A 15,719-nucleotide genomic window follows, 5' to 3' on the forward strand; every position below is an offset into this window, starting at 1 on the left:
GTCTGGGAGAGAGTAATGGTGGGGAAGGGTGCTCAGGGTGGGGAGTGTGGTCTAGAAGAGAATTAGGGTGTGAGAGTGCGCTCAGGGTGGGGGTGTGGGATCTAGTAGGAAGTTAGGGTGTGGGAATGTGCACATGGTGGGAGGCGGGGTATAGGAGGGAGTTTGGGTGCAAGAAGGTGCTCAGGGTGTGTGTGTGGGGTCTGAGAGTGAGTTAGGGTGAGGAAAGGTGCTCAGAGTGAGGGTGTGGGGTCTGGGAAGGAGAGAAGGCGCTCAGGGTAGGGATGCAGTGTTTGAGAGGGAGTTAAGGAGTTGGAATGTGCTCAGGGTTGGGGTGCAGGGTCTGGGAGGGAATGAGGGTGTGGAAAGGTGCTGAGGGTGGCGGTGTGTGGTCTCAGAGGGAGTTAGGATCTGGGAGGGAGCTCAGGGTGGAGTGCGGGGTCTGGGAGGTAGTTGGGGTGAGGGAAGGTGCTGTGGGTGAGGGTGTGAGGTCTGGAAGAGAGTTAGGGTGTGGGATGGGGCTCAGGGTGGGGTGCGGGGTCTGAGAGGTAGTTGGGATGAGAGAAGGTGCTATGGGTGAGGGTGTGAGGTCTGGAAGAGAGTTAGGGTGTGGGATGGGGCTCAGGGTGGGGTGCGGGGTCTGGGAGTGTTTTAGGGTGTGGAAGTGCACTAAGGGTGGGGTTGTGGGATCTGGGGGGCAGTTAGGGTGTCAGAGGGTGCTCAGGGTGGCGGTGTGGGGTCTGGGAAGAAGTCAGGGTGTGGGAGAATGCTCAGGGTTGTGTTGTCGGGTCTGTGAGAGAGTTAGGGTGCGGGAAAGCACTCACGGTGGTGGTGCGGGTCTGGGAGGGAGTTAGGGTGATGGAAGGCGCTCAGGGTGGCAGTATGGGGCCTTGGAGGGAGTTAGGGTGTGGGATAGTGCTCAGTGGGGGGTGTGGATTCTGGGAGGGAGTTAGGGTGTGGGAAGGTGCTCAGGGTCGGGGTGTAGTTTCTATTAGGGGGTTAGGGTTTGGGAGGGTGCTCAAGGAGGGGGTGTAGGGTCTGGGAGGGAGTTAGGGTGTGGGAGGGCTCTCAGGGTGGGCTGCGGGGTCTGGGAGGGAGTAATGGTGGGGGGAGGGCACTCAGGGTGGGATGCACGGTGTGGGAAGGAGTTAAGGTGTAGGAGGGCTATCAGGGTGGGGTGTGGGGTCTGCAACAGAGGGTGTGGGAGAGCGCTTAGGGTAGGGTGCAGGGTCGGGGAGGGACTTAGGGTGTGGGAGGTAGCTCAGGGTGGGGTAGGGGTCTGGGAGGGAGTTTGAGTGCGAGAAGGCGCTCAGGGTGGGAGGTGGGGTCTTTTGAGGAAGTTAGGGTGAGGGAAGGTGCTCAGGGTGGGGGTGCAGGGTCTGGGGGAGGGTGAGAATGTGGGAAGGTGCTCAGGGTAGGGGTGTGGGGTCTGGGAGGGAGTTAAGTGTAGGAAGGCGCTCAGGGTGGAGTGCGGGATATCGGACGGAGTTAGGGTGGGGAAGGGTGCTCAGGGTGGGGAGTGTGGTCTAGAAGGGAATTAGGGTGTGAGAGTGCGCTCAGGGTGCGGGTGTAGGATCTGGTAGGGAGTTAGGGTGTGGGAATGTGCTCAGGGTGGGGTGTGAGGTATGGGAGGGAATTAGGGTGTGGGAGGGCACTCAGGGTGGGCTGCGGGGTCTGGGAGGGAGTTTGGGTGTGGGAATGTGCTCAGTGTGGGGTGTGGGATATGGGAGGGAATTAGGGTGTGGGAGGGCACTCAGGGTGGGCTGCAGGGTCTGGGAGGGAGTTTGGGTGTGAGAAGGCGCTCAGGGTGTGTGTGTGGGGTCTGAGAGTGAGTTAGGGTGAGGGAAGGTGCTCAGAGTGGGGGTGTGGGATCTGGGAGGGAGTTAAGGTGAGAGAAGGTGCTCAGGGTAGGGATGCAGTGTCTGGGAGGAGGTGAAGGTGTGGGAAGGGGTGGGGGTGTGTGGTCTCGAAGGGATTTAGGATCTGGGAGGGAGCTCAGGGTGGGGTGCGGGGTCTGGGAGGGACTTAGGGTGCAAGAAGGCACTCAGGGTGGGGATATGGGGCCTTGGAGGGAGTTAGGGTATGGGAGAGTGCTCAGCGTGGTTGTGTGGATTCTGGCAGGGAGTTAGGGTGTGGGAAGGTGCTCAGGGTGAGGGTGTAGTTTCTGTTAGGGGTTTAGGGTTTGGGAGGGTGCTCATGGTGGGGGTGTAGGGTCTAGGAGGGAGTTAGGGTCTCGGAGGGTGCTCTGGGTGGTGTGCGGGGTCTGGGAGGGAGTTAGGGTATGAGAGGGCAGTCAGGGTGGGGGTGTGGGGTCTCAGAGGGAGTTACAGTGTTGGAGGGCTCTCAAGGTGGGGTGCAGGGTCTCGGAGGGAGTTATGGTGAGGGTAGGCACTCAGGGTGGTCTGTAGGTTCTGGAATGGAGTTAGGGTGGGAGAGGTCACTCCGGCTGGAGGTGTGGGGTCTGGGAGAGAGTTAGGGTGTGGGAGGGGGCTCTGGGTGGATTGTAGGGTCTGGGAGGGAGTTAGGGTGCGGGAAGGCGCTCAAAGTAAGGGTGTGTGGTCTGGGAGAAAGTTAGGGTGTGGGATGATGCTCAGTGTGGGGATGTGGGGTCTTGGAGGGAGTTAAGTTGTGGGACGGCACTCAGGGTGGGGGTGTGGGATCTGGGAGGGAGTTAAGGTGCGAGAAGGTGTTCAGGGATGGGGTCTGGGTTCTATGAGGCAGTTAGGGTGTGGGAGGGCACTTACGGTGGAGAAGTGGGGTCTAGGAGGGAGTTAGGGTGCCAGAAAGCGCTCAGGGTAGGGGGTGGCGTCTGGGAGGGAGTTAGAATGAGGGAAGGCACTCAGGGTCGGGTACATGGTATGGGAGGGAGTTAGGTGAGGTAAGACGCTCAGGGTCGGGTGTAGGGTCTGGGAGGGAGTTAGGGTGTGGGAGGAGGCTCAGGGTGGGGTTATGTGGTCTGCGAGGGAGTTAGGTTGCAGGGAGGCACTCAGGGTGGAGGTGCAGGTTTTGGGAGGAAGTTAGGGTGGTGGAGGGGTGCATGGTCTCTGAGGGAGTTAGGTGTGGGAAGGCACTCAGGGTGGCGGTGTGGGGTCTGGGAGGGAGTTAAGGTGTGGGAAGGTGCTCAGGGACAGGGTTTGCAGTCTGGGAGGGAGTTAGGGTGTTGGTGGACGTTTTGGGATGGGTATGGGGTCTGAAACGGAGTTGGGGTGTGGGAGGGTGCTCAGGGTGGGGATGCAGGGTCTAGGAGGGAGTTAGGGTGTGGGAGGGTGCTCAGGGTGAGATTGTGGGGTCCGGGAGGGTGTTAGGGTGAGTGAAGACGCTCAGGATGGGCTGCGGGGTCTGGGATGGAGTTAGGATGTGGGAGGGCACTCAGGGTGGTGTGCATGGTCTGGGAGAGGAGTTAGCATGCGGGAGGGTGCTCAGGGTTGGGGTGGGGTCTGGGAGGGAGTTAGGGTGAGGGAAGGTGCTCAGGGTGGGGCTGCAGAGTCTGGGAGGGAGTTAGGGTGAGGGAAGGCGCTCAGGGTGGGGCTGCAGAGTCTGGGAGGGAGTTAGGCTGAGAGAAGGCGATCAGGGTGGGGATGTGCGGTCTAGGAGGGAGTTAGGGTGTGGGAAGATGCTCAGGGTGGGGGTGCGGGGTCTGGGTTGGAGTTAGTGTGTGGGAAGGTGCTCAGGGTGGGGATGTGGGGTGTGGGAGGGAATTAGGGTTTGGGAGGGTGCTCAGGGTAGGGGTGCGGGGTCTGGGTTGGAGTTAGGGTGTGGGAGGGCGCTCAGGGTGGTTGTTTGGGTTCTGGGAGGGAGTTAGGTTGCAGGAGGGCGCTCAAGGTGGGAGTGTGGTGACTGGGAGGGAGTTAGGGTGTCGGAGGGTGCTCAGGGTGCGGGTACAGAGTCTGGGATGGAGTTAGGGTGTGGTAGGTCACTTAGGGTGCGGGTTCTGGGAGGGAGTTAAGGTGTGGGAGGCTGCTTAGTGTCAAGTGCGGGGTCTGGGAGGGAGTTAGGGTGAGAGAGGATTCTCAGTGTGGGGTTCGTGGTCTGGGAGGAAGTTAGGTTGTGAGAGGGCACTCAGGGTAGGGTTGCGGGGTCTGGGAGGGAGTTAGGGTTCGAGATGGCGCTCAGAGTGAAGGGTGGGGTCTTGCAGGGAGTTAGGGTAAGGGAAGTCACTCAGGGTGGGGGTGAGGTGTCTGTGATAGAGTTAGGGTGTGGGAGGGTGCTCAGGGTGGTGTACAGGGTCTGGGAGGGAGTCAAGGTATGGGAGGGTGCTCAGAGTGGGGGAGCAGGCTCTGGGAGGGAGTTAGGGTGCGGGAAGACAATCGGGGGGGTCTGGGAGGGAGTTAGGGTGTGGGAGGGTGCTCAGGGTGGGGTGTGGGGTCTGGGAGGGAGTTAGGGTGTGGTAGGGTGCTCAGGGTGGTGTTGTGGGGTCTGGGAGGGAGTTAGTGTGCAAGAAGGCACTGAGGGTGTGGGTGAGGGGTTTCGAAGGGAGGGTGTGGGACGGTGCAGGAAGGTTATCAGGGATGAGGTGCAGGGTCTGGGATGCAGTTAGGATGTGAGAAGGCGCTCAGAATGGGGTGTGGGGTCTGAGAGGGAGTTAGGGTGAGGAAAGGCGCTCAGGGTGAGGGTGTGGGGAGTAAGAGGGTGTTAGAGTGTGGTAATGTGCTCAGGATGAGGTTGTGTGGTCTGGGAGGGAGTTAGTGTGCAGGAAGGCACTGAGGGTGTGGGTGAGGGGTTTCGAAGGGAGTTAGGGTGTGGGACGGTGCTCAGGGTGGGGTATGGGTTCTGGTAGGGAGTTTGGGTTTGGGAGGGCACTCAGGTGGGGTGCACGGTCTGGGAGGGAGTTAGGGTGTGGGAGTGTGATCGGGGTGGGGTTGTGGTCTTGGAGGGAATTAGGGTTCAGGAAGGCGCTCAGGGATTGCGTCTGGGGTCTGGGAGGGATTTAGTGTGTGGGAGGGGGCTCAGGGTGGGGGTGAAGGGTCTGCGATGGAGTTAGGATGTGGCAGGGCACTCAGAATAGGGGTGTGGGGTCTGGGAGGGAGTAAGGGTGTGGAAGGGTGCTCAGGGTGGGGTTGCGGGGTCTTGGAGGGTATTAAGGTGTGGGAGGGCACTCAGGGTGAGGTGCACTGTATGAGAGGTAGTTAGGGTGAGGTAGGGCACTCAGGGTGGGGTGCGGGGTCTGGGAGGGAGTTAAGGTGTGCAAAGGCACTCAGGGTGAGGTGCACTGTATGGGAGGTAGTTAGGGTGAGGTAGGGCACTCAGGGTGGGTGTGGGGTCTAGGAGGGAGTTAGGGTATGCGAAGGCACTCAGGGATTGGGTGTGGGGTCTGGGAGGGAGTTGGGGTGTGGGAGAGTGCTCAGGGTAGGGTTGCGGGGTCTGGGAGGGTGTTAAGGTGTGGGAGGGCACTCAGGGTGAGGTGCACTGTATGGGAGGTAGTTAGGGTGTGGGAGGGTGCTAAGGGTGGGGCGCGGGGCCTGAGAGGTAGTTAGGGTGGGGGAGGGCACTCAGGGTTGGGGTGTGGGGTCTGGGAGGGAGTTAGGGTGTGGGAGGACGCTCAGGGTGGGGTGCGGGGTCTGGAATGGAGTTAGGGTGTGGGAGGGCGCTTAGGGTGCAGTTGTGGGGTCTGGGAGAGGGTTAGGGAGTGGGAGGGCACTCAAGGTCGGGTACGGGGCCTGAGAGGGAATTTGGGTGTGAGAGGGTCCTCAGGGTGGGTTCACGGGGTCTGGGAGGGAGTTAGGGTGCGGGAAGGTGCTCTGGGTGGGATGCACGATTTGAGAGCGAGTTAGGGTGTAGGAGAGTGCTCAGGGTGGGGATGCGGGGTCTCAGAGGGAGTTAGGGTGTGCGAAGGCACTCAGTGATTGGGTCTGGGAGGGAGTTGGTGTGGGAGGGCACTCAGGGTTGGTATGTTCGGTCTGGGAGGGAGTTATGGTGCAGGAAGGCACTCGGGAGAGGGTGGGTTCTGGGAGGGAGTTAGGGTGTGGGAAGGCACTCAGGGATGGGTTCTGGGGTCTGAGAGGGAGTTAAGGTGCAGGAAGGTGCTCAGAGTGGGGTGCAGGGTCTGGGAGGGAGTTAGGGCGTGGGAGGGCACTCAGGGTGGGGTGCAGAGTCTGGGAGGGAGTTAGCGTGTGGGAGGGCACTCAGAGTGGGGTGCAGGGTCTGGGAGGGAGTTTGGGAGCAGGAGGGTGCTCAGGGTGGGTGTTAGGATATAGATATTCAGGCCTGTCTGCAAAGGCCTAGACTTTAAGAATTTAGGTGTATTCTTATCCCTTAGCTAGTTATAGAGGTTGATAGACCGAGGCCAGTGGGGTACAGCAGAATAGCTGAAGGCAGATTTACTGGCCACTGGATTAACAGTTTTCTATTCCCTGACTGACCAGAGCAGGGGCTGCTCCAGGCTAATGAGAACACCTGACTCTAATTAACCTGCAAAGAGTCAGGTGAGGCCATTCAGTTAATGTGAGCACCTGACTCTAATTAAGGCCCCGCTGATACTGTAAAAAGGGCTCACTCCAGTCAGGCTGGGGAAAGCCACGGAGTGGAAGTGCAGCTGAAGGGCTGGTTAATGAAGACACCCTCAAGCCATCGGTAAGGGAGCCCTAAGGTAAGGGTGAAGAAGGGAGAATCAGGAGAGCTGAGGGGAAGTGGCCCAGGGAAATGTAGCAACTCTGGCAGTGAAAGGTCGGCTGCCAACAGCTGCTACCATTAGGGTCCCTGGGCCGGAACCCGGAGTAGAGGGTGGGCCTGGGTTTCCCCCAACCCACCGCTACAGTGTCAGGGACTCTAACCCAGACGGCAAAGTTCGTCGCCTGACTGCGAGAGAGACAGGCAACACCAGCAAGGTCCGGTCAAAAGCTTTGTATTGACAAGTGCACACATCAATAGAGAGCAACTCGTCTCCCAAGAGAACCAGCCCGCTCTTTAAATCTTAGTATAAGCCTATATAGACAGTTCTGTCGCGTCATGAATTATTCACTGGAGCAACTCACCCCCTTCTTTTAACAACTAGAAACTAGACACCTTTAGTATACATACATACCTAAAGTTAGAAATGTAGGGGAGTTAAAAACAAACAACGAACAAAACCAGGGAGTGAAAACAAGGAGACTGGGAAACTAGGGCTCTTATCAGTTCTTCGAAGGAGCTGCCCTAACACAGCACATCTGGTACTATGCCAGGAATGCATCTTCTCTCTTATCTCACTTTTTCCCAGCGCTTGTGAGACATGCTGCTGCTTCTCAGTGTTTTCCACTCAGGAATTACCCAAAAACCTCTGTTAGCCTGACTTTGGTCAGGTTGGCATACCTGGTTTTGTCTGCTATATCTTTATTCAGGCCTAACAACAGGAACATCTGGGAGGGGAAGTCAGGCCCCTGTCAGGACAGGAGGCTAAACTGTCCTGAAATAAACTCCTAGGGACAACAGAGACTGTGGGAGTTCTCTTACCAACCTCCTAGCTGGCCTATGATGAAAAGGGCTCAGCAGACTGTAACCCTGGCCCTAGAGAGAGAAGGGCTACATGGAAGGTCGCAGTGAGCCACTGAGGCCAGCATAAACCGCTTAAAAGTGCAGGACCCACGGGGGCAAGGTCAGAGCTCTGCCACAAGAGGAATAAAAGAGAGAATCAAAAATCACCGTTTGTCTGTAATGGCCTTTTTTTACTGTGACAGTCTGGGGCCTGGTTTTTCAGCTAACCAGCAGAGGCAGCCATAAGCTGGGAAGTGTATGGTCACATTCTTACATTTTAAACTAGTTACATGAAAATAAGGTGCTATTGGGCTGTTAGGAATAGAACCCTGTCCTGATATTTCTATCACCTCCAGAGAAAGGGAAGAGCCTAGAAGATGTAAAAAAAAACTTAGTTTAATAGCATCCTGTCTGGCAAGAACTCACTTATCAATAGCTGGGATGTGAAATCCCCATTTCTGTATTGTTCTATCACTGTAGTCTCCACTTCCCTATTGTTTGTCTGTATAATCTCTGTCTGGTTCTGTGATTGTTTCTATCTGCTGTACAATTAATTTTGTTGGGTGTAAACCAATTAAGGTGGTGGGGTATAATTGGTTAGATAACCATCAAAGAATCCTGTGGCACCTTCTAGACTAACAGACGTTTTGAAGCATGAGCTTTCGTGGGTGAATACCCACTTCGTATTCACCCACGAAAGCTCATGCTCCAAAACGTCTGTTAGTCTATAAGGTGCCACAGTCTGGATCTGTAAAAGCAGCAAAGAATCCTAACACGGCTACCCCTCTGATACTTAAATAACCATGTTACAATATGTTAGGATTGGTTAGTTAAATTTTAGTAAAATAATTGGTTCTAGTATAGCTAAGCAGAACTCAAGTTTTACTATATAGTCTGCAGTCAGTTAGGAAGTAAGGCGGAGGGAAAATGGGAACAGGGACTGGGGATGAGGGAATTGGGATCATGTTTTCCTAAAGGGGGAAATGGGAACGGGAACAGGGACACAGGCAAGGCTCTGTGGTATCACAGCTGGGAAGGGGGACACTAAGGAAGGAAACTGGACTCATGCTTGCTGGAAGTTCACCCCAATAAACATCGAATTGTTTGTGCCTTTGCACTTCAGATATTCCTCTCCATGTGAGAAGGACCAGGGAAGTAAGAGGGTGAAGGAATAGGCCCCCTAACAGTGGGGTGTGGGGTCTGGGAAGGAGTTAGGGTGTGGGAAGGTGCTCAGGGTGGGTTGCCAGGTCTAGGAGGGTGTTAGGGTGCTAAAGAATGCTCAGGGTGGGGGTGTGGGAAGAGGCTCAGAGTTGGGGCAGACAGGAGGTGCAGAGCACTTAAATGGGGCAGCTTCTGTTTGGTATGGGGGGTTGCAGGTGGCTCTGTGAAGCACGGCATTGCCCCCATGGCTACAATTCTGAAAGCTGCCTGCCCCTGCCAGGCGGGGGCCACCCAGAATGCAGTGGCTTTAGGGGCTGCAGGGCCCTGTACTAAGGGGGCCCGGGGCCCTGGCCTGCAGCTCTAAAGCCCCTTTCAGACTGCGGCCTTGCGAGCACAGGCCAGAGGACTCAGGAGGAGCAAGGGCAGCCACGCAGCCAGTGGCCGGAGAGAAGCGGCCACTTCTCTCCAGCCACCTTTGAAGGGGAAAGCGCCACTTCTTTCTGGCCGCTGGCTGCATGGCTGCCCCTGCTCCTCCGCAGGCTGGAGGATTCACAGACTCTAGCACTGGAAGGGACCTCAAGAAGTCATCGAGTCTAGTCCCTTGCCCTCATGACAGGACCAAATACTGTCTAGACCATCCCTAATAGACATTTATCTAACCTACTCTTAAATACCTCCAGAGATGGAGATTCCACAACCTCTCTAGGCAATTTATTCCAGTGTTTAACCACCCTGACACTTAGGAACTTTTTCCTAATGTCCAACCTAAATCTCCCTTGCTGCAATTTAAGCCCGTTGCTGCTTGTTCTATCATTAGAGGCTAAGGTGAACAAGTTCTCCCTCCTCCTGATGACACTCTTTTAGATACCTGAAAACTGCTATCATGTCCCCTCTCAGTCTTCTCTTTTCCAAACTAAACAAACCCAATTCCTTCAGCCTTCCTTCATAGGTCATGTTCTCAAGACCTTTAATCATTCTTGTTGCTCTTCCTTAGACCCTCTCCAATTTCTCCATATTTCTTGAAATGCGGTGTCCAGAACTAGACACAATACTCCAGTTGAGGCCTAACCAGAGCAGAGTAGAGTGGAAGAATGACTTCTTGTGTCTTGTTTACAACACACCTGTTAATGCATCCCAGAATCACATTTGCTTTTTTTGCAACAGCATCACACTGTTGACTCATATTTAGCTTGTGGTCCACTATGACCCCTAGATCCCTTTCTGCCATACTCCTTCTTAGACAGTCTCTTCCTATTCTGTATGTGTGAAACTGATTGTTCCTTCTTAAGTGGAGCACTTTGCATTTGTCTTAAATTTCATCTTGTTTACCTCAGACCACTTCTCCAGTTTGTCCATATTTTCAATTATGACCCTGTCCTCCAAAGCAGTTGCAATCCCTCCCAGTTTGGTATCATCTACAAACTTAATAAGCGTACTTTCTATGCCAACATCTAAGTCGTTGGTGAAGATATTGAACAGAGCCGGTCCCAAAACGGACCCCTGCGGAACCCCACTTGTTATACTTTTCCAGTAGGATTGGGAACCATTAACAACTACTCTCTGAATACGCTTATCCAGCCAGTTATGCACCCACCTTATAGTAGCCCCATCTAAATTGTATTTGCCTAGTTTATCAGTAAGAATATCATGCGAGACAGTATCAAATGCCTTACTAAAGTCTAGGTATACCACATCCACCGCTTCTCCCTTATCCACAAGACTCGTTATCCTATCAAAGAAAGCTGTCAGATTGGTTTGACATGATTTGTTCTTTACAAATCCATGCTGGCTATTCCCTGTCACCTTTCCACTTTCCAAGTGTTTGCAGATTTTCTTAATTACTTGCTCCATTATCTTCCCTGGCACAGAAGTTGCAACTAACTGGTCTGTAATTTCCTTGGTTGTTTTGATTTCCCTTTTTATAGACGGGCACTATATTTGCCCTTTTCCAGTCTTCTGGAATCTCTCCCGTCTCCCATGATTTTCCAAAGATAATAGCTAGAGGCTCAGATACCAGCTCTATTAGCTCCTTGAGTATTCTAGGATGCATTTCATCAGGCCCTGGTGACTTGCAGGCATTTAACTTTTCTAAGTGATTTTTTTACTTGTTCTTTTTTTTTTATTTTATCTTCTAAACCTATCCTCTTCCCATTAGCATTCACTATGTTAGGCATTCCTTCAGACTTCTCGGTGAAGACTGAAACAAAGAAGTAATTAAGCATCTCTACCATTTCCAAGTTTCCTGTTACTGTTTCTCCCTCCTCACTGAGCAGTGGGTCTACCCTGTCCTTAGTCTTCCTCTTGCTTCTAATTTATTGTTCCCCTTTATTCCCATAGCTAGTTTGAGCTCATTTTGTGCCTTTGTCTTTCTAATCTTGGCCCTGCATTCCTGTGTTGTTTGCCTATATTCATCCTTTGTAATCTGACCCAGTTTCCATTTTTTATGACTCCTTTTTATTTTTTAGATCATGCAGGATCTCGTGGGTAAGCCAAGGTGGTCTCTTGCCACATTTTCTATCTTTCCTGCCCATCGGAATAGCTTGCTTTTGGGCCCTTATTAGTGTCCCTTTGAAAAACAGCCAAGACTCCTCGGTTGTTTTTCCCCTCAGTCTTGATTCCCATGGGACCTTACCTATCAGCTCTCTGAGCTTACCAAAATCCGCCTTCCTGAAATCCATTGTCTCTATTTTGCTGTACTCCCTTCTACCCTTCCTTAGAATTGCAAACTCTGATTTCATGATCACTTTCACCCAAGCTGCCGTCTTTCAAATTCTCAATGAGTTCATCCCTATTTGTTAAAATCAAATCTAGAAAAGCTTCCCCCCTAGCAGCTTTTTCAACCTTCTGGAATAAAAAGTTGTCTGCAATGCAGTACAAGACCTTATTGGATAGTCTGTGCCCCGCAGTGTTGTTTTCCCAACATATGTCTAGATAGTTGAAGTCCCCCATCATCACCAAATCTTGGGCTTTGGATGATTTTGTTAGTTGTTTAAAAAAAGCCGCATCCACCTGGTTAGATGGCCTGTAGTAGACTCCTAGCACGACATCACCCTTGTTTTTTACCCCTTTTAGCCTAACCCAGAGACTGTCAACACTTCCGTCTACGTCCATCTCCACCTCAGTCCAAATGTGTAAATTTTTAATATATAAGGCAACACCTCCTCCCTTTTTCCCCTGTCTATCCTTCCTGAGCAAGCTGTACCCATCCACACCAACATTCCAGTCGTGTGTATTATCCCACCACGTTTCAGTGATGCCAACAATGGCATAGTTGTATGTATGTATGTATTTATTTATTAGCACTTCCTGTTCTTCATGCTTATTACCCATACTTCTTGCATTTGTATACAGGCATCTAAGATACTGGTTTGATCTTATCTCCCAGTTCTGCCCTGACCCTCCTTTCTCTCCACCATTATGACTCACGCTCTCTTCTATTTCTGACCCATCTCCCAGGTCTCCGTGTTCCCCACTTACCTGTGGGCTTTGCTCACCTGTCCCCATCGAACCTAGTTTTAAGCCTTCCTCACTAGGTTAGCCAGTCTGTGTGCAAATAAGGTCTTTCCCCTCCTCAAAAGGTGAACGCCATCTCTGCCTAGCAGTCCTTCCTCGAATAGCGTCCCATGGTCAAGGAAGCCAAAGCCTTCCTGGCGACACTATCTTTGCAGGCATTCATCTCCATGATGCATCTGTCTCTACCCGGGCCTCTACCTTTGATAGGAAGAATTGAAGAGAATACCATCTGCGCTCCAACCTCCTTCACCTGTACTCCCAGAGCCCTGTAGTCACTCTTGATCTGCTCAGTGTCACACCTCACAGTATCATTTGTGCCCACATGGATGAGTAGCATGGGGTAGTAGTCAGAGGGCTGGATAATCCTCAACAATGCCTCTGTAACACTTTGGATACAGGCCCCCGGCAGGCAGCATATCTCCCGAGATGAAATGTCAGGGCAACAGATGGGCACCTCTGTCCCCCTCAGCAGAGAATCTCTGACCACCACTACCTTATGTTTGCTATTCGCAGTGGTGGCAGCAGACCTCCCAGCCTTAAGGGTACAAGGCTTCTCCTGCTTTACTGTAGGGGGTGATTCCTTCTCTCCTGTATCAAGAAGAGCATAACAGTTACCTATTACCACGGCGGGAGGCTTTCAGAGCAGGGTGGAGCACTGCCTGCTGCCAGAAGTAACAGCTGCCAGCATCCACCCTGAGCCATCTCCTCCTCCACCAGTGGTGTGTCAGCAGTCCTGTGTACTGGGACAGCTACCTCAGCTGTCTCCACATGGACACTGTCCAGGAATCGCTCGTGGATTCGGATGCTCCTCAACCTAGCCGCCTCCTCCTGTAGCTCTCCCACCTGCTTGCTGAGAGATTCCACCATTAGGCACCTTTCACATTGGATCCCCCCCGCAGCCTGGATATCAGTAAGTGGAAATTGCAAGTTACAGTCCCTGCAAAACCACATCAGGATCAGGGTAGAAGCATCCATGCTCAGGTGCTCTGTCTGTCTGGCTACAGGCACAGGTGGAGGAGACAGAAGCAGTGCCAGCACAGGTGTTGCGGGTCTTCCTAACCATCGTAGGCCTCTCTCTGTCAAAATCGCTCTCAAATTCCTCGGTCTGAAGCCCCCTGTCTGCTCTGCTCTCCTGGTCTCTCTGTCTCTGGCTTTTAAAGCCTGCTTGCCTAGGTTAGTCCCACCGCCTCGTGAGTCACACTGGGGAAGGCTAATCAAGGGAACAAGGTCAGGCACTCAGTTCTAACTGCTACAGCACCTGTAACAGAAACTGAAGTCACCTGAAATCAGAATCACAATTAAGATTCAAACAGTCAAGCACACTCACTCACACCAACAGCTAGGACTTTCACGTGGTAGCCAGTTCAGCTGCAGGATCTTTTGCTCTCCCTCTCAAACTCCCCTGTCTGCAGCTCCCTGTCAGCTCTGCTCTGGGACTCAGGGCTGCATTCTGAAAGGGGCTTTAGAGCTGCAGGCCAGGGCCCCAGAGTCCCCTTAGCCCGGGGCCCTGCAGCCCCTAAAGCCCTAGAGCTGGCCCTGCCACTGTTCTAGATCACTTTGAATTGGGTGTACCACTGACTGTGCTGTGACTATATAGTAATGGTGTCTTGTTACTAATCTTCTGAATTTCTTAAATATTCAATTGTACAATAGATGAGAATACATATTAATGACCCTGCTGCTTCACCCTCTGAACCGCTCAAGATAACCTCAAGTTCCTGTAGTAAGTGAAGGCTCTGATAAAGGCCCAGTATGAGGCCTGAGCTAAAGTAATGGCCAAGACTTTGCTAACATAAAGCAAAGTGAAGCTGTGAGCCAGAGGCAGGCCCTGCTCACAAAAACTGGCAAGGAAAGGGCTGATGCTGCAAGAAGATACGTACCTAAAAGGTACTGAACACTAGAGATCAGAACATTCACATACTTGCACATTCCACACAGATAACAAGGAACAGGCTGACCCATCCCAATGACGGGGGCAAAAGGGTAAAATGATGGATAGAGTTGTTTTGATAGAACCAACATGTACAAGGTGAGAGGCGGCACCTTACTGCGTAGAGGGGTTGTACCTTGCTGCGTGGAGGGGCTGCACCTCAGTATGTCAGGAGTGATGTGTAACTTGTTTGTACCTGTGTATAAAAATGTATCCCTGGGGCGATGTCTTTGTCCGGCCGAGGGGGCAGTGGAAAGTCCCGCCACTGACTGAGCCGAGTCCATTGACCGTGGGCACATATTAGTAGTATGCCTTTTACTAGAGTAACAATCCAGGGGAACTATCATTGTGTCCATACGGCAATAAACCTGGCCGACGTGCCTTTGTACCTTACTAGACTCTGTGGTCATTGGGGGTTCTCTTCGGGTCTGCTGTGTCAGCTATCTGCGCAGAGCTGGGGCAGCACACAGAAGGAACACACGCACGCAGCCGAGTGATACCAACAAGGAGAGAGCAGAGCAGAGCACCACACCGGTAGGATCTGACAACACCTCTGACAACAGTTCCACAAAAGAATTGGTCTTAGATGTGGGAGAGAATAATATTTTTCAGATGCTTTTCAGAATCTCACTATATGCATTAGAATAAAAACGTTTTCACATTAGTGATTGTACTTTCTGAACTGCTTTTGAGGAGATCTGGATAGTGTTGTGATTAAGAAATATTTAAATACTCATAAAGGTACATTTTCAGTAAAAGGCATGATAATAATACTATAAAGTACACTGAACAGAACAGACTAAGTGAAGTGGCCACAATCACTAATCAACTAAGGTTTTTTCCCCTATCTTCGTAATTCTCTTCCTAGGCTTTCTTAAAGTATAAAGGTTTGAGAGTCAATTGCTTAATGCTGTACAATAATTAGACAGAAGAAATTAAGTACATGAAACTGGCAAGCCAGAGCTTCATGAGAGTTAGACGGTATCAAAGGCTTTAATATACTTAAATATTTAAATTTATTGTTAGTGTGACAGGTTCCTCCCCGGGGTGCTACTTGGAACTGGGGTACCACTGAGCCCTCTGACCCACCAGCCTGGGCTCCCTCCCATACTCTGCTGCTGGGACAAGCTGCAAAGCCCCCCAAGCTGCTCTTCCACCAACTCTCACACAGGTAGGCAGACACCCAGCTGCAGCTACATGCAGGCTCTGTCCATTCACTGCATGCAGCAACAGTAGAAAGGCTACAGCCTAAATAACCACCAGCTTCCCAGGTTAGGACCCCAGAGCAGTACCATCCTGCCCTGCTCAAATCTGGCCAATCTATGGGTTCAATACCCAGCCTGCCTCTCCCTCAACATGAAGAGGACAGTACACACTTCAGTCAAGTCTCTCTGGCTTAAATTAAAGCATAAAATAAGTTTATTAACTACAAAAGGTAGATTATCAGTGATTATAAGGGATAGCAAACAGATCAAAGCAGATTACCTAGTAAATAAACAAAACCCCAAACTAACCTTAAGGGACTAGAAAGACTGGATATGAACTAGCAAATTCTCACCCTGTTGATATAAGCAGGTTTACAGATTCTTAAGGCACAAGCTGACTTTGCTTTGCAACTTGGGTTTCCCAGATTGTGATATACAGGCTAGAAATCCCTTTAGCCTGGGTC

The sequence above is a fragment of the Gopherus flavomarginatus genome, chromosome 3 (assembly GCF_025201925.1).
Source record: "Gopherus flavomarginatus isolate rGopFla2 chromosome 3, rGopFla2.mat.asm, whole genome shotgun sequence".
In the NCBI taxonomy this organism is placed as follows: Eukaryota; Metazoa; Chordata; order Testudines; family Testudinidae; genus Gopherus; species Gopherus flavomarginatus.